A 19,494-nucleotide genomic window follows, 5' to 3' on the forward strand; every position below is an offset into this window, starting at 1 on the left:
TGCGCTATCATAATTTTTTATGCAAGTACTTTTAGACTCTCTTAACTAGCCAACGAACTAATTAAGAAACATCAAAGCTTATATATAACAACAAATTGCTTAAGAGCCATCAGTCAAGAGCAAAATGCAGACACAGTCAATGAGTATGGCATATCATACCGCAATGTGTATATGAGCTATAAAATTTATGGGAGTATTGCAACTTAGCTTTAAATTACTCATATTTATAAGGCACGGTTGTCAGATGGTTAGCACTTAAGGCAAATTTGGTTTTTTCTAACATTTTTCTGCTGCACACATGAAAGTGTGTGTTGCATATGCAATTTTTTATTGTTGTAATGATGCACCAGATTTTTGTTGACTCATGCTTTTGCTAGTGTTGAGTTTAGCACTTCAGCGCTTTGCTTGTTTGTAAGACCTTCAAATATTGAAATATCTTTTCACCTTTCTTCTTCATACATGCAAGTACACGGGGATATAAGAATGCTTGTACTCATACATCATTTTCTTCACACCATCGCTTTGCACTATCATGATTTGGTGGACGTTTGTTGAATACCTTTTGTTTGTTCGTTACTTGCAGCTTACTTACATGATATGTAAATATATGAACGTATTTATGTATGCCTCATACAATTAGACAAATCTGTATTGTAAGGCGTAAAAACAAGAAGTAAAACAGATACATGCAATGCAAAAAAATAAAAAATAAATAAATATTACAACAACATTTACAGTGACGAACAAAAGTACACATACGCCGCTTATTTTCATTGTTAAAAAAAAAGAAAAAATATTGCGGAAAAATGTGTGCATGCAATTTCGTGTTAACCTTTTTTAATCGATTTACTTAAAACAAACCCGTCCTTGAGCACATAACAACTAAGGACTGATTCAAAAAGTTTTGCAAATTGAAAATGCTCATAAAGTAATAACAGTTATTTTGTTTATACTTGTTTTTATGTGCGGGGTAAAACATATATTTTTATCAATGACATCTAAAGAAATCTTATAATATTGCTGATTTTTGATAGCCTTGTAAGTACTTATTATTGTAAAAAATTTAATGAGCTGATAGGCCTTAGTTAAATAAAACACAATATTTAAAGTTGTGTTTTAGTTTAAAAAAAAAAAAATAAATAAATATAAGGCGCGATAACCTCCGAAGAGATCTAAGGCCGAGCTTCTCTTCCAATTTGCGTCGTGCTCCTCTTGATTTTTCCTACAAATTGGCCGGAGGGGACCTACATGTTTTATGCCGACTCCGAACGGCATCTGCAAGGCAGATGAGTTTTCACTGAGAGCTTTTCATGGCAGAAATACACCCGGAGCGCTTGCCAAACACTGCCGAGGGGAGACCCCGCTTAGAAAAATTTTCTTCTAATTGAAAAACCTTATTTCTAAAATTTTGATGTTGCTTTGCCCGGGAGTTGAACCCAGGGCATACGGTGTGATAGGCGGAGCACGCTACCATCACACCACGGTGGCCGACAAAAATAGTCATATGTTCCTGAAGATGATTTCAGACTGAAATCGAAATATCGACGAAGTAAAACTAAAACACAACTTTAAATATTGTGTTTTATTTAACTAAGGGCTATCAGCTCATTAAATTTTTTACAATAAGAAATCTTATAATTTTAATCCTTACTGTCCATATGACCGAAATTTTCGGCAGAAACCTGACATCAAGTTTTTTACCACTATTTTATCCACTTTTAGCGACACTGTTCGCGGTATTCTTTTTACTCCTGTAAATGTTTTTGTTTTATTCCCTATTACCAAAAGCTTTGTCTTTGTCGCAAACCAGTATTGCATATTTGGCCACAACTAAGGCGCGTTGGGTGGATTCAAATGTTTACTTACATAATGTGCATTGTTGGGAACCAGCATCAATACTAGCAACAACCACAGCCCTGAAATCCAGCGAAAAATCACTCTTGCCAATAAATGCTACTTTGGACTAGGTAGGCAATTCCTCTTTCGGCAAACGAAAATTATACTCTAAAATCACTAGTCGTACCCATCCTGCTATATGTGGCAGAAGTATGGACCATAACAACAGCAGATGAAGCGGCTCGGCGAGTGTTCGAGAGAAAAGTTCTTCGAAAGATTTATGGACCTCTACGCGTTGGCGATGGCGAGTACCGACGAATGTTTAACTATGAGCTGTACGAGCTCTGCGCAGACCAATATAGTCCAGCGAATTAAAACGCAACGGCTGCGCTGGATAGGCCATGTTATGCGAATGAAAGATGACGCTTCGGCCAAGACGGTGTTTCTATCGGAACCCGGCTATGGAAGCAGAGGTAGAGGGCGGCCGCCACTGCGCTGGAAGGATCAGGTGGAAAACGACTTGTGACCAATTGGCGCCGGTTGGCAGAAAAAGAAGCAACTGGCGTGCCTTGTTTTAAGACCATAGCCGTTTAAACGGTTAAGCGCCAATTAAGTAAGTAAGTAATGTGCATTGTTACCTTCGAACCACTTTTGGGTGACACGAGTGTAATGTTCCGTTCAAAAGATAGCTTAACCATTATCACGACGAATTTTCTTGCTTGATGCTTGAACACTTTCACAAGTGTATTTATGGCTATTTTGGGAATATTTCTTGTTGGCATTGATCGGGGTTTCCTTTGGTGATAGAACATTATACTCCAACTGGACGTCTGTTGAACCATTTGGGCGGCCACTTCTTGGCTTGTCTTCACTTAGCCTTCCTTGAAGTGCAAAACCGTTCGTAGGGCTGTATAATAGAATAAGCCTGTGAGTTTTTTCAACTTTTTGTAACCAACGTTGGGATTATTAGCCCAATTGTACAAAATTTGTTTACAAAGGTCTTACCTCTTATTAGTTTCCTTCGCTATTGAAGGTTTGACTTCAGCATAATATAATAATGCATAATTCCATCATGGACTTTAGATTCAAAGCCTACTGCGTTATCAATAAAAATCTTGTGAGAAGCTTTTTGTTTGCAGAACTTTCTCGAATATCGGTTGCTGTACGAAATTTTGTTGTACGTAAAATTTATTTTGAAAGAAGTGAACAAAACTCAAAAAGTTCCTGCTCCAAATTACACCAAAGATATAGCAAGCTCAACTGACAATTGTGTCCATCCAATCCATCCAAAGAGGTCTGAACAAAAATGGTTTTGACAGCAGAACACCACGAAAAAAGCTTCTTGTTTCGGGAAAAAAAAAACGTAAACTTCGCTTGCAGTTCGTGAACGCACACAGGAAAAAGGGGAATGAATTTTTTTGCAAAAAATCTTATAAACTGATGAGAAAAAGTTTTATTTTTGGTAGAGATGAAAGAGAGATACTGCACTCGATCCGTAGAACTAGATATCTTTTGTAATGCGTGGCGGTGGCAGTGTTATGGTTTGGGGAGCTGTTTCGGCATTTGGAGTTAATTAAATTGCATCTATCGAGGTTAATATGTACCGTTTGGATATAAGTCTTTATTGGAAGATAATTTGAAACCATCGGTGGATGGTTGGGTTGGATCTTTCAAAAGAATGACGATCCAAAGCACATGGTACATATTGTTAAGGATTGACCGAGAAGGTTTGCAGTGGTCATATAAATCATTTCTTATATGGTTGAGCTAGTACCTTAATGGTGATTGTTACCCTAACGTACCGGAATTATTTGCGGTGAAGGACCATCAACATAGAAAACACTGCCCAAAATCTTCGGAATTTGTCTTTTTCGTAATAAAACAACAACAACCTCAAAGCCAATTTTTAAATACATTTGAGCATATCTGGGAAATTTTAAGAGCGGGTTTCGAGCGCTGCTGACCTCAAAGAACGCATCAAAGGGGCATTGAACGGTAAGTCACCTGCAGAGTTAACAAATTTTGTAACCTCAGAGCCATGACGGGTTATTTGTGTACTGTTTGTGGACTTTTGTCAACGTTGTTTTAACGTATAATTCCCATGACTTTGCTATTTTTATTAACTAAAGTTTTTTTAGTTTATTATGATAAGAAAAAGGTTCCAAATGATATTGCATAAGTAAATTTTTCGAATAAATTGTAAGCCTTTCAATTCAGTAAAAATAACAGCTGTATGTAAACTTTTTTGCGTCACTGTATATTAAAAAAAAAACAGATAAAACTAGTTAAAAAGTAAATAAATAACAGCCCATATCTCATGGGAAATGCTTTTAAGGCAAAATTGAAATAATATATGAGGAGGTTGGCGTACGAGCGCCGCCTCCCTTAACTTCACCCATGTAGCTATGCAAACTTCTTTGCATATACACATACGCGCATAAGCTTGTTAACAATAATATGCTATTGACTTAACGGCACTGATTAGCGTCACTGATAGTTGTGTAAAGCTTCACTGTTTTTTTCTTCTTGATAAATTTGAAACATTTTAAGATAATTATTATTTTAATTATTATCATTAAACGGCGTTAAAAGTTTAAAAGTGCACACTTGTACAGTTTTTTATGTAGCTTGAGGTGTCAGTGGGGCGTTACAAAGCAAATACATACGAAAGTAAACTTTTTCAAATGTACGGCATACCGTGTTTATATGTACATGCATACACATACATACATACATACATATATATATATATATATAAGATATAAGTGATATTTCGTTTGAATGCGTATGAATTGGCATTCATATAAGATAAAAAATACACCAACAAATATTGCTCTTGGCACCTCAATAAAATACACGAACGAAAGGCTTAAGACACGAACTTGCAGATGCTGGGGAACGTGGGATTTATGTTTGTTAAGGCAGACACATGCGTAATTTTGCATGTGGAATTTAAAGAATATTTAAAAAATTTAATAAAATAAGGGTAAACAAAACGAAGATAAAATGTGTCATGTAATATTTTTTATTCCAATTTATTTCCCATTTAGTAATCCAATTCATCAAACATAACACATTTTATCATAACTCTGGATAATAAAGTTTCCGCTCAAACTTGATTTAATTTAAATGCGCTACTCATCAAGATGTTTTTACCACGATGGTTTACAAAAAATTTTAAAATTATGATTTAACAAATTTTTTCTGTGATAAATCAAAAGAAAAGTATTTTTTTAATAAGAATGTGGGTCATACACAATCAATTACTTTTGAAACTATTAGGTCCGGTTAAGTTAAAGTGGCCACTAGTGCGAGCACCAGTGCACTTAAGCCCCTAAAGGTCCCGTTGTGATACGACGTGGATCTCTCCTCTACTCAAACCCCCAGGTCGATTCAGCAAATTTCAGGATTTTCTTAGGTGCCAAATAAGACAGATTGCAAAGCTCATCAAACAAGAGAGATCACAGAAATTTCTTCCCCTTGTGCCAAACTGAAGGACAATCGCACCTGTTTTGATTGTCTCAAACTCCTCCTCGTCTCTACAGCTCCGTTGTTCTTGCTTCCCGATGAGCTTACAGCCGTGGTGTGCTGGTAGCGTGCTCCGTCTACCACACCGAATGTGCTAGACTCAATCCCCGGGATAACCAACATCCAAATCTAAAAAAATATTCTTTCCAACTAAAAGAAAGTTTCTACGCGTGGTCGTGGCTCGGTAGTGATTGGCAAAAATTGGAAAAATTAAAAGGACCATGATGAAAATTGGAAGAGAAGCTCGGCTTTAAATCACCTCATATGTTATTGCGGCTTGCATTTATTTATTTATAGAGCTTACCGGCAGCGAGCGGAATGCTCAATCCTTTCCAGGACGATGTAAGCGGAACGGATGTACCCCCTGTCGTAAGTTCGTCAACCATCTCATTGTCCGGTAATTCGAGTTTCCAGGCACCCATACGAGACTAAGGAAAATTTGCTCAGCATTCTCGTTAAGAGATTTGCAGCACTTCTATACTGCACGTGACCTACAGGTGATCAATTCAACGTGTCTTTAGTGCAGCCTGGCTGTTGGAATAAGTACTAATTGTTTTATAGCCATGAACAGCCGAGAACAGCGACCTCCTACTGAAAAATACTGCAATGATCAGGTGGATAGATGAAGTATCGATTGCATCCTGGTTTAGTTGCGAAGATACCGCTTCTCACCTTACTATCCAGTTTGAAGCCATTAGTATATAATGTTTGGGGCCAATGGCTGATTTTGAATTGACCATATCATGAGGACTTCAAATTGACTCAATAAGACCATAGGATTAACCACTGTGGCTTGCTTTATGACAAAAAGTTATAGATATGTTGCACTGGACTGTGCTATAAATTGAGAGGCCCTCTCTTTCCAAAGTTGAGAAAAAAATGAGGTCAAATCGAGAGCCAGAGGAAAAGCTCCGCCTATAAACCACCTGAGCTAAATTCGCGTACAATTATTGAGATTTTTTATTAATAAAATTTCTAAATATATATGCCTTTTTTCAATCTTATTGTTACCCTATAAAATTTACTTTCTTTACTGAAACTCTTTTATTATGCGGCCTTTTTCTTACAACTAAAAATATTGGCCTTTTTTATCAGCATAATCGGTTTCAGTTTTGCCACCCAAGTGGCTAAAGCAAATTTTCTCCATGAAAACCACAATGCGACATCTAAAAGTAAAACAAAAAATGCCACGCGTCACAATATCATAAACCACATTTGTTTGGTTATTTATAAAAATTATTGTTATATACCAATTGTCATGGCCAATTTTTCAAACTGACAATTCTACCAATGAAAACGAAAATGTCGCGCACACAAAAGCAATGGAAATAGCAATAATATTTACAATATTGCAAGCTACAAACTAACATGAAATGTGCAAAACATACAAATTACAAATAAAGATGAAAAAATAAAATATCAAATAAACAAACTGTAAAAAAGCAACAACAATCAAATAAATAAATAACAAAGCGATGCCAGCAATGACCAGCAAACGAAAACAGCAAATTCAACAAGCTCATAATTTTTTCCATCATTTATGGGTCAAAAGCATACACATATGTGTAGACATTGTTATTGTTGTAATCTTCAAATGTTTGTACGCGAATATAGGAAATTTTTTTTGAAAAAAAATGTTTATCACATTGATGCGCGCGCATGGCCGGCCAACATATTTCAGATACAAAATTAAAAAAAAAAGTAATAAAAAAAGGAAAGTCTAAGTTCGTATGAAAGCTCACATTATATAGCTGGCTATGGATATGCAATAGAAATACACGACAGCTGCTCTTTGTGCCTTATCCCATTCTTTTGAATTCTTCTTGTTTTGATTTCACGTTATGAGCTATACATCAGTGTTACAGGGAAGAAGCTTTTGAAGCGCCAGATTATCAAAGCAAATATAAAGCGCCGAGGCCGCCTTTTGCAATCAGGGACTTTTCATCCTCATGCGAGCTCCGTCTTCTGAATGAGCGCCAAATAAAAATTACTTACCTTAAGTGTTAAGAGAAGTTAACTCGATCCAAATTTACAGTGTTTGATGAAGGATCCGCGGCATTATAAGGCTATGTGTCCTCCTTCAAGCATCTTCGTCGTAACTTCTAGGTCAAGTTTAACTAGCTGGTCCATGAGGACCTCACATAGACTGTGTAACAGCATAGTGTTACCAGAAGTTTACCCAATGATCAAATTGAGAAACCCTAACATGTAACTCCAGAAGGCAGTGTCAAGTTAGAATACCACTTGCACTCGATTTTCAAGACCTTGCACGTCCATGTTTGGATCCAAACCACCCCTTTGTCGATCGTGTGCAACTCCCGCCATCTTTAAATCTCTTCAAATCTGATTAGGGTGTAAATAGTACAAGCTTTGAGTAGTAGCGTCCACGTCTTCTTATATTTCCGCTTGATTTAAGTTCTCGAAATGCTTTTTTGCCTCAAATTCTTTACGTGTATTGTTATTGTTTTCTTAAAGATGAATTTTTGTGCGGCGTGGATAAATTCTAAAATTTATTCATAATCTCAAACTCTTTGTACAACATTCTTTCCGCTTGAGCTTTCACTTGAAAGATATAGTGCTGACAATCTGCCATTAGCCGAGATACGCGGAGTACCGTCCCATGCTATGACAGTATTCTCGCAATCTGACGTTGCAGAAAGATCAACGTATCTTCTTATTTAACGGTACATGGGATTCATAACTTGGCCTGTGATATTGTAGCAGTCTGCGGGCCATAAGTCAACTAAAACAGAGAGCTTGTGCCTTGTCTTTAGAAGTTTGCATCCACATACTCTAGCCATGTCAAGCTTGCGACGACTACGTCACGTTGAATGGAATGAAAGAGGCGATGTGAGTTGTCGCGACACTTTGTTACCATGCATCTAAAAATTCTGCTTTTTTGGAAATTCTGCATTCATAATTCCGGAAGTATAAATTCTGCTTTTTTGGAAATTCTGCATTCATAATTCCGGATGTCGAAACACCGGAAATCAATATTATGGAAGTCAATATTCTGAAAAAAGCCGATCCAACACCGGCTGCGCCATGCACAGTAATTCTGCGTAGAACACCTTTCTGCATAGGCGGCCTTCGGCCGCGCTTATAAAAAATAAGCCTGGGCTACGCCATGCCAAGTCCAGGTGTGTGGTATAACCGTGGCTACCGCCACGGTGGTGTCCTTCTGCGCAGGCGGCCTTCGGCCGCACTTTAAAAAAATAACCCTTAGCCGATCCAACACCGGCTGCGCCATGCCATGATTCCGGAATTTTGAATTCCAGAATTTTGTCGACCCAGAATTTTGACTTCCAGAATTTTGTCGACCCAGAATTTTGATTCCGGAATTTTGACTTCAGAATTTTGATTTTAGAATTTGGCCGTTTCCCAGTAAAGCAGCTACTATCCAAGTAGGTTGGGTCAGCCATGAAGCTCAGGCGCTAGACATTATTTTTAACTCTGCCAAATTAGCTCTTTCCCCAATCTTCTTAACAGTTTGGACTCTCCTGCCGTTCCCTAGCTTTCACTTTTCCGGTTGCAACCCTATTCTCCTCCTCCTTCTTTATTCTCAAAACATGTTTCTCGCCATCCGATCGATTTGGCTGTTTTGGCAGTCATATTATACATATATGATGGCAAGGACGTCAACATTTTCCCGAGCTGGCTCGATATCGGAAAAGCTCAGCTGAAATATAACTGACTATACCTCAGACATCAAGTCATTCAATATAAGTGGTCCATATGACACCCTGTACTAGGGGGCTTGGCAGTTTTTCTCACCGTAATTCAGTCGTATTTGTATGAGAGTGAAAAGAGTATAAGCAAAATTCTTAACCGTCCAGGCATGTTGAGATAAGTGCTCAAAAAGGTGTACACAATACCAAACGGTAGAGAAACCCACACGATTTAAATTTTTGTTTCTTTTTGGTTTTTTGCTCTACTACAAGCCTGTAGAGGTGGATTTATCAGAAAAGCCTTGTTACACTTCACGGGGCTATTGCACTTCTTCCATAAAAATGGGCGTGTTCGTCAAGCGGAGTTTAATTATTTTGATTGAGTCTTATGGTAGTAAAGAAAAGCAAGGTTTTACATGATATCTTCAACGGTTTTTGATAAATTGCTTGTAAGAGTTTTAACATTCTCTTTTTAAATGTGAGCGGCGTCACGCCGGTTTTTCGAAATTTCCCTAATTTATGAACGAACATTTCTATATTTTCCATATTGCGAAAATTGCGATACCTATGTGAAAAGTGGGCATGGTTATAGTTTGTTGGAATAATGTTTACCACTCCAACTCTCAGGTCTTTGGATACTACTCGCTGCTTAGAATACACAGATATACGATTAAAGTTATGCTTACCCGTATATAAGCGCATCTGGGTATAATTGCAATAAAAAAATCACCATAAAATATTGCAGAAGCTGTTTACTTCAGTTTTTTGGATTCCCACTGTATGTTTTTGTAATAATTCCATAACGTGTTTAAATGTATGTTTTTCTTCATGTTGTTGTTGTTGTTAACTAAAATGTGTGCTTATGTCTTCTCCCCAATCCAAAGCCGCTGCGCTGCGATGATACAGGAAAAAGTTGTTGCAAGTTGGCTTATGAGAAGCAACATTTGTTTCGCTTTCGTTTGACTGCATTGACCACATGTGGTCTAGGGAGTTGAGCAGTGAAGCATACTTGATGAGAAGAGGCATATTGCACGATGTGGACAAGAAAGTTGAACGAAATTATTGATAGAGGCATTTATTTTGATTGTTTATTTGATTTTTAGTGAATTACATGAGAGGAAGTTTCTAAAGCAATAGAAGGTAAAATGAAAAAATTACTTTCTTCTGCACTTTTTTTTATTTATGAGTATTTACTTTATAATTTTATACTTAATTAAGTTTCAATACTGGTCAAAGGAAGCGCTTAAATTTGCTAAATATTTCCTTTAAAAGTACTGAATTTCCGCTACTTAACAAACGAGTTTATTTAAATTGAAAGGTTTTGGTTTCTTCTTTATCTTCCATTTGTCATTCGTACATATGTACATCCAATTAATAATACTTCATAAAGTATTGAGTTTCGTGTCATAAAATACACATCATCACACGATGGGCAGATTGCTTTGTGGTCTAGTTTGTCGTGCGTTTAATTACTGCCACTTAAGATATGAGTGATATGAGCTTTCTGTCAGGTGAGAAATTAAAAAAATTAAACCGCATCAGCCGGAAAAGTCTATCAACTGAGGGTTAGGATTTGGCATGCAAACAGAAGTCGTTATTGCAACCGGTATTTGTGAATTTTCGCATAGCGTGAGCAATAAGTATACGAGTAAGCGTATTCTTTGGAAGTAATATGCTAAATGGGCTATAATAGATTGTAAATGCAGGGCGATTGTAGTAGGGTCATTGGTAAGCTGTATAGGTGAATACAGAATGCAAGGGTGTGCGCGAAATCATACAGCAAATCAGTAAGTGAAGATAAACGAAGGCAGAAAAACCAAACTATTATATATAAAGGAGAAAGTGAAACGACAGAGAGAAAGAACTAGATCTAAAAAAGATGATACAGAAAAAGAGGATAACAATGCCGACGATGCTTATGGTTTTCCTCACGGCCTCTAAAACAAGGCAAGAATAGAAAAAAAGTAGCAAAAGAAGGGAGATGAAAGGAAATATTCAAAACAAAAACCGAATTCAAAATGGAAGCCGGAACAAAAAAAAAGGACCGTGCGTTATCAATTTCTTATGTGTAAATTAACAGTTTGTTATAGGCGGGATATGGACGTGTTATCCATTTCGGTAATTCGCTTATAAAAAATTAGCCTAAGTGGCTCCAGAAACGGTTTGGAGATCAAAACTAAATCTGCGGGAAATACTTTTGTTCACATTTTTTTTGGTTGGTACACCAAATACTGGATGTTTTGCCACTCCTTTCGATGTTTTTGGACGTGTATTAAGAGTGTCATGCTTTCGTACGAGTTATGGACGAGATATAGACTTACTACATAAGTGCTATAAATTTGATATCGACGATTTATCGATTTCTTATCGAGAAGTTATAGGTTAATATGTTAAGAAAAATTCGATTGTTTTCCAAATTTATCCATACATTATTGAAAAGTTATCGTTCGGTTATTGAAATGACTTGGATTATTCATCCAAAACGTTTCCATATTTTATTAAAATATTATGAATTATTTATCGAAAATCTATTGATATATTAACAGAAAGCTATCGAGTTTTTATTGCAATGTTATCGATTTCTTATCATATTGTTATTTGTTTGTTCTCGATTTGTTATCGGACTTTTATCAGATAGAAATCGGCGTGTTGTTGATTAGTTATCGACGACACATTAATTTGATACTACGTGACTAGGTTAAATTGGCCGTCTCCGCTGCCCAAACAGAGATTCACATAGGTCATTATGGCCTGTTGTAATACCACGAAGGAGCCCTTGTTTCCCTTCCGTGGAACGTGATTAATACACCAATGAAGCTTAACCAGTGCGTTTGTGTAATTTAGCGCAGAATCTCGTTTATATTTGCGGATTTAGGTTCACAATGCACCCAAATAATTATCTGTGGAGACATCGGACCTAGTCTTCGACAAGTCGGGAGAATGCATAGATAATGCTCCACGCTCTCTTTCTCTTCCTCGTCCCTGCAGCTATGGTAGAGGTCATTTGTTTGCATGCCCGTATGAGCCTTATGGGCGCTCATAAGACAGTTACCTGGCAGAATTCCCAAAAATTATCTAATAGAGCGGCGATCTCTTTTCGCCCAACTTAGGCCAAATTTGCCTGGACACCCTACATGTTGGTTCCATGGCCCATTTTGCGTTTGCCTGTTTCGTCAACTGAGATCGCGGCCAGTTCTTGCAAGTATTCTGAGGAGCATTCACCCAGCCAGCAGTGGTGATTGTTTGCAAGCTGGTGCCTTCCCTTGCAAGCTCAACAACAGCGCAGCTTCTGGAGATACTACTGTGGCCTGCGACCCATATTACGCCCAGGTTGTACTTATGAACTAGCTTGTTTTGAGCTCCCCTGAAAGAAAAATGGAAATATTGTTAGTCACTGGTAAGTTAATTAGATATTGACTACGCGGCTCACATTAATGCTATTTTTTGTTATGTACCACTCCTCCCTCCGTCTTTTTCGCTTTATCTATCTCATCTTCGTCCCATTCTATCTCTTTCTCAATCTCCTTCTCTCTTTTCTCGTCTCTCAATTCCTTATGCATCTCTTATTGGCTGTCCCAGAGGGTGGTATGTATTTTATTCCAGTCCCAGTCCCAGTCCCACTCCGAGTCTCAGTCCCAGTCCTAGTCCTAATCCCAGTCCCAGTCCGTCTCTAGATAATATATTACTCTGTAATAAAGCACTCATCTACAGCTTTCATTTGATATCCATATTGTATAAACAGTGTCTAGGCATTCACTGGCTCGCGTTCGGCCTATATATCGAGACCCTGTACGTCGATCGCAACCAAACCTATGTAGTAACCACCGAGTGAGGTTTACGCAACTTGTGTGAAAGTTTAACAAAATCTACCGACGCATCTCTTCAAACACCGGGGATCAACTAACACACATTTGAACCTTTCTTTTTATATATATAGATTTTTATTTTTCACACTTCACTATAATATTAAAACGAAATGCAAATTTTAGTTGCTTTTGAAATTCGGCTTAAAAATTGCACATTGAAAAACTAAAGACTCTCCTGAATTAAAAAAAATGTCATAGTAGCTCTAAATCGCGGGCCCCCTCAGAAAATAAAAAAATTGCTATAAAATAATATTGCGACTATAAACTGAGATATAACCTATCCTATATTTCAAGTTAGGGGTGCAAAACAAATTCAAAATCGGTTTAGTAGTTTGGGAGTCCAGCGCGGCCAAAGATTGTGACACGTGATGTTTATATATTAAGATTTAAAGACTACACTTCAGTACCATCACACTTATTTTCCTTTTATTTATAGGTAAGAATGCTATGCTGGTGGTGCCTGATCATTTTTTCGATTTATCAATGTTCTTTCTTGGCACATTTAAGTACTCTTTGAGAGTTCGTGGCTCACGAATTTTGGTCCCGCCATCTGAATTAATTGATGCTAGTGCCATCATAACTACGCAAAACTTCAGCTAATAATTCGTCCTGTACATCCAAGAACCATAATAATATCTCTCTTTGCTCGTTAAACATCCTCTCATTGTTGCATAAACTCTAAAGTACTAAGGTAATGTGCTCCAGTTTCTGAATTAATGGTTTATTTGCGAAAAAACTCCAAGACCACTGAGATACTCGCAGGCCAGGGATTCTCGGTGCAAACGTTTCTTTTCATATGAATTATTATACAAGGCAGTTTAAAATAATTTTTTTTTTTTAAGGTATACAGCAGCATTACCAAAATTCCGTCAATGCAATTCTTCTATTCGTTTACGAAAAACTCGAAAATTCTGGAGAATATTACGAAAAATTTTACGTTTCTATTTGAGTTTTCTGATTTGTTTGAGTATGCAGTCTTGTAGTACAATCAATTTTAGGTCTCCAAAATACGCTTTGATTTTTGAAATTTTGTTTCGAAAGGAGATACCGTTAAACATCCTTTCTCAAGTTCGACTTCACAACGACACAGATAAGACTGACTTACTAAGAAATTAAAAGAAGAAAATTAACGATAATTCTACCTATCCTAGTCTTCGCTGAAAACTTTACAACTTTAGAAAGTAATATTTAAAAAAAATTTTGTTTTACAAAATTTTAAGTTTTTTTTTATCTTTTTTCAGATTTAAATAGCATCTGTTGATTTGGTAAGTAAAAGTTTTAATTAAAGTAAGCAATATAATCAGCAAACAAATCCTCACCACCTGAAAAGACGGGCACCGGTGTATGCGTCACATTTATTTATTTAGCACAGACAGCCTTTCTTCTTAAATCTTGCTGGAATTTTTAAAGACGTATTTTTTAATTCTTTATTATTTTGATGGGCATTTAGTCAATATCATCATGGTGGCCGCTGTGGTGTGGTGATAGCGTGCTCCGTCTACCACACCGATGATCCTGGGTTCACGCCCCAGGCAAACCAACATCACAAATTAAGAAACAAATTATTTCAATTAGAAACAAGTTTTTTCAAAGCGGATTGCCATTGAGCTGTGATTTGGCAAATACACAGGGTATATTTGTGCCATGAAAACACCTGCCTTACAGATACCGTTCAGAGTTGGCGGAAAAAATATATGTCCCGTCCTGCAAAGTTGTAGGAAAAATTAAAAGGAGTACGATGTAAATTGGAAAACGGTCGGCCAAAAACTTTTTCGAAGGTTATCACGACTTGCGCCTTATTTATTTTACATTGTTAAAAGTAAAAAATTGTTTGAAGGGAAATAAAGTTATAAGCCAAGTACGTAGGGTTTATGTTCTCGACTTTACCTGCAAAATGAGGTATAAGTATCTTTGCCAAGAGTGCATTTTCACCTTCAAACAATGCAATTTATATTAAATGATGATGCACTAAAATTGAAATTTTCTTAGAAAGCGCTCGAGGAATTTTTGTAAAATTTTACTACTGAGTTTATTTTAGCTCACGAAACAAGAATCGGTAAAAAGTCTGAGATGCTATGTCTTAAAGTCAAAACATTGTTCAGGCACCCGTGGCGATTTTTTGGTTGTTCGTAAACAAATCGATAATCACAGGAATGCGGGTTCGAATGCCGCTTCGATGTGATTATAAAATTTGCTATTTAGAATAAAATTTATTCCCTTAATTGACAGCCTCAAAGCCGAAAAACATCATAATTGCGGAGCTCAATAACTTATACATTTATTACACGAGCTGTGTCATACGATCCGTGATCGAACTCAATTTTTTAAAACGCAGTAGCACTGAATTGGTGGTTATAAAACTTCGAATCCGCCCATTCCGAAAAAAATCCCAAGCTGAAATAAGTTACACAAATTTAATATAAATTTTTTTCCTCAGTTGGTTTTAACACAAAAAGCGACTTCAAAAATTTTAAAAATTTTGTTTTTGTACGTAGCAATATTTGCGCAAAATATTTATCAAAATTAACTTTGAGCAAAAAAAAACCGAAATTTCGACCTCCTGTATTATAACAAAACAACAAGGCCGCGGGCGCAAACCGATTTCCTGCGGAGCTATTCAAATACGGTGGCGAGGAGTTGGTGAGGCGTACGCATCAGCTTCTTTGCAAAATATGGTCCAATGAGTGCATGCCCGACGATTGGAATCTATGCCTTCTTTGCCCACTACAAAATAAAGGGTGTCCTGCAAACCGCGCCAACTATCGCGGAATAAGTCTTTTTAATACCGTATATAAGATCCTGGCAAGTGTATTGTGCGAAAGATTTTAGCCCACCATGAATCGGCTAATTGGATCTTATCAGTGCGGCTTCAGATCTGGTGAATCAACCATCGGCTAGATTTTCACAATGCGGCTAATCTTGGAAAAACCCCGCGAAAAAAATTGACACACATCACCTCTTCGTTGATTTCAAAGCCGCGGTCGACAGCTCAAAAAGGAACTGCACATATGCCGCTATATCTCCCCGTAAAACTGATATGGCTATGCAAAATAATGCTGAAAAACATCAGCCCATCAGCACAGTCGGAATTGGCAAGGACCTCTCAGAGCTGTTCGAAACTAAACGAAGTTTTCAAAAGGTTGATTATTGTGCTATTTCTACAGTTTGATGAAGGAGAACACTTTACTGGCTGTACGACTTAGCCGCGCTGAAACGATATTCTATAAAATTACTGGCATATATTGACGACATTAATATTATTGGCCTGAGCACCTGCGCCATAAGCTCTGCTTACTACAAACTGGAAAAAGAAGCGGAAAAAATGAAATTGATGGCAAATGAGGACACAACGAAGTAACTGCTCTCATCGAGCAAAGAGTCAGCTTAATTTCTAAATAGTAAAAGACTTCGTTTTTTGGTAACCATCATTAACACAAAGAACAAAATAAGCTATGAAATCAAGCGAAGAATCACTCTTGTCTATAAATAATACTTTGGACTAGGTAGGCAATTGAAAAGTAAAGTTCTCTCTCGGCAAAAGAAAATCATGCTCTACAAGTCACTTATCGTACCTGTCCTATTATATAGTGAAGAAGCATGTACCATGACAATGTCAGCTGAAGTGCCTCCGAGAGTGTTCGAGAGAAAAGTTCTACGATAAGTTAATGGAATTTTACGAGTTGACGATGACGAATACCGAAGAAGATTTAATCATGAGCTGTACGAATTGAAACACAGCGACAACGCTGGCTTGGCTATGCTATATGAATGAAAGGTGCCGCTCCGGCTAAACAAGTAATTTTGTCGGAACCCCATATGGAAGCAGAAGAAGAGGGCGGCCAGCACTGCGCTGAAAGGATAAGGTGGAAAACGATTAGAGCGAAGAAGCGATTGGTGCGCCTTATTTGACGGCCGTAAACGTTTACACGGTTAAGCAACAATTAGGTTAGTAATTAAGTAATTCGGATATCAGTAGCTACTTTTCACGGTTGATTTACACTACAACAAAATAATGTTAATCAATTTGTGTGGATATGGGAGATATAAGATTTTTAGAGTGGGAATACTTGACTTTTATTTTATTTCCTTGATACATATCTTTGACATTTCTGTTAAGTAAATTACAAAAAAAGATATCGCTTCTTTAGGAGCATAGGACAAAAACGAGTTGTCTCCGCTTCACTTGGGAAGCGTTATATCTAGCATGGATTCTGCTATATTTAGACTTAACTATGTATATCGCTCCCTAGAACGAAGTAGTTCTTCAGAGCGCACATAAAAGCGCAATACTATCTACAGGGGGAAAATAAATAGATATATATATATACTTATTTCTCTTAGTTTTTCAATTTTTTCCTTTACAAACAGCTTTCGATTTTAAATTCCTCTATTCCAAATTATTCAAATACGACAACAAAAGCGACAGCATTTTTTGCATGAAACTTTTACTACTGATTACTGAAATTGAATTTTGCAACACACAATTTGATCAAGCAACTGTGCTGTAAAGTAGGCAAGTACTACGTAAAAAAATTACATCAGCTAAACCAACATCAGACAGTAAATGTAAATACCAAGTCAAGGTAACATATGGAGAGCAACACAGAAAATTGCTGACATTGCACTGAAGCATAGAAACACTATCCGCGACAGCTTAAACAAGTTGATTAGACTTAAGCAAACCACTGTGAGTGTGTATGTGCGCATGGGCATCGAAGCTTTTTTGTTAGAAATTTCCCTAGCATATGTTTGATATATGCAGGTAGGGGTGGAGAGAAACGAGTAGAGTACGGATTAGTCATCCTAGCAAACTCCAACACTATTGACTTCAAAACTATGCGTTTTTTTATGTAAAACATTCTTGCATGCAATCAAGTAAGCAAATGCAATTGTGTGGGAGGTTAATCTGTGGCATGGTCAGTTAGTGCAAAAGTAACAAGTGCAAATAAATAACAAATGCGGTATACGCCATAAACAAGCGCGCAGTTTAAGATGAATATTACAACAACAATAAAAGCAAAAACACGTATAATAAAAGTAGCAATATACGTATGTGGCAACAGTTGCTGGAAAAGTTTATGGCTAAGCAACAAAAACAAATCCTTTGTTGAAAATCAGTAAGGTTGTGTTGTAGTAAAGAAAGCAACAGCAGCATCAATACTGGCGTATAGCAACAATCACTCGTATACCCATTAAATATTGCTTTTATGTTAGCACATTTACATTGCGCCTAGTAATAAACACACAGAACTGTGTAAAACATTACATTTATATATACATATGTGTAGGGTGATCCTTATTTGTCAGATTTTAAAAATCAAAAACACTGATGGCGTATTTAGTTTATATGCTGTTTTTTTTTTTGTTTGTAAGGTTTTCAGTGGTAGGTCAAGCTTTTATAAAAATCATGTGACAATATAATGTTAAGTTAGGAAAAAAATCGAAATAAATTTTTTAATGTAGGTTTTTCAAAAGGCCTGTTTATAATCTTAAAGATTATCTAAGTTAAATTGTGCACCCGTATAAGAACTACCCTACTTTACAGTGTTGAGAAAATGCTGCCAGCTCAGCGGTGACAAGCTTTGCGATAAACTAGACAATTTCAACTTTTGGAACATAGCTCGAATTAAGTTCAGAGTGTAACGTAATAAAGGAAATACCGGTAGGTGTCGCATTTGTCGAAATACTGAAAAATACGGGTTTAGTTTTCGTTTTGCATCATATCTTGAAGTTGTAAAGCGCTTATATCAAAGTATTTAGAAAAATCTTAATCGAAGCTCATGCTCATAGAAAAAAAAATAAAAGTTGGTTATATGAAAATTAATACTGTAATAAAGAAATCAATAAGGCTTATTACTTGCGATTCAAAAAATGGTACTAGGTGGTGCTGTGATCAACATATTATGGATATGGGATAAGGAAATATTAATATTTACCGTAATATATTTCAAGCGCACATGAAATAATTCTATAAAACTAATAATGCTTTGAACAGACATTTCCTACCGATAGCGCTGAGATCCAAAAAATATTACATACATTTCTTCAGTAGTTCCCTGGAGCACTTGAAATATGCCCCAGATGTTCTTCTGGATATTGCCGTGGCATGGCTCCATGTAGAGCTGCAGAAGGAAATCACATCAAAATTGGAGCTATACGAGGCCACTAAATCTGTAAACAGAAAAACATCGCAGGGTGCGGAATTATCACCAAAGCTATAGAAGCTGGTCGTCAACTAATTGCTTAGGCGATTCGGTAGAGAACCAGGCAAACTCACGGCATATGCTGATGACGTTTCAGTCGTGGCTAGTGGCAGATATCTACCAGAAATCAGTGCTCTGCTGGATTGGGCGCTTCGGGATATATATTCCCAGGCATCTGGAGTCGTGTTAGCCACCAACGCAAAAATCCATCTAGTTTTATTTACTAGAAAATATAAGGTCCTTATTTTTACTAAGTTGAAGCCTGGAGATGTAAGCCTACAAAAAAAAAAAAAAAACAAAGCATACAATATCTAGGAGGTATATTAGTAAGTCCTTGCGGAAGCTCCATATGGAAGAGAGCGCGAAAAAAGTCTCCATGGCACTGTATGGAAG

The 19,494-nt window shown here is 36.9% G+C and overlaps 1 protein-coding gene across 1 annotated transcript in view; it reads left to right on the forward strand.

Moving 5' to 3' along the window:
* The window catches only part of LOC137237262 (uncharacterized), a 207,698-nt gene that overhangs the window by 19,310 nt on the left and 168,894 nt on the right, over positions 1-19,494 (forward strand). The window contains exon 2 of the mRNA XM_067760684.1: positions 14,140-14,163. The gene's annotated coding sequence lies outside the window, so the exon portion shown is untranslated. The remainder of the gene's footprint in view (positions 1-14,139; positions 14,164-19,494) is intronic.

The sequence above is a fragment of the Eurosta solidaginis genome, chromosome 1 (assembly GCF_040869045.1).
Source record: "Eurosta solidaginis isolate ZX-2024a chromosome 1, ASM4086904v1, whole genome shotgun sequence".
Taxonomy (NCBI): Eukaryota; Metazoa; Arthropoda; class Insecta; order Diptera; family Tephritidae; genus Eurosta; species Eurosta solidaginis.